Source organism: Drosophila ficusphila, unplaced genomic scaffold, assembly GCF_018152265.1.
Source record: "Drosophila ficusphila isolate 14025-0441.05 unplaced genomic scaffold, ASM1815226v1 contig_106, whole genome shotgun sequence".
Classification (NCBI taxonomy): Eukaryota; Metazoa; Arthropoda; class Insecta; order Diptera; family Drosophilidae; genus Drosophila; species Drosophila ficusphila.
Genome location: NW_025063993.1, coordinates 7,787,052 through 7,787,472, shown reverse-complemented (window position 1 = coordinate 7,787,472; position 421 = coordinate 7,787,052).

The following is a 421-nucleotide window of genomic DNA, read 5'->3' as shown; positions in this document are numbered from 1 at the left end:
GCGATTCCGTGATATATTTTAATAAATCATAAAGATATTTTGGTGAAATATTTAAAGCTGGATGACACGCCCCAAAGTATGCAGCATTTATTGAGCCCCTGTCCTTTTGTGATTGCGTGTGGATGCTTTTGCGGTTTTTCGACTGGCACTTACATCTAGTTGTCCTTATAGCTAATCCATCCTAGCACTTACTTGCCATACGGATGCTGGTTGATGTCCGGCGAGTGGCGCATCAGCGTGGCACTTCCGCTGCCCGGCGAGAGGGTGAGGCTGCCCTCGTGGCTGCCGTTCATGCTGCTCGAGCAGGTGGCCGGAACGGAAACGGTCACCGTACCGCCGCCGCCGCCACCGCCCATCATCTTCTCCGTCTCCTGGCGGCTGTTGGCCATTATCCGCCGGATTGTGGGGGCGCAGGGGGTGC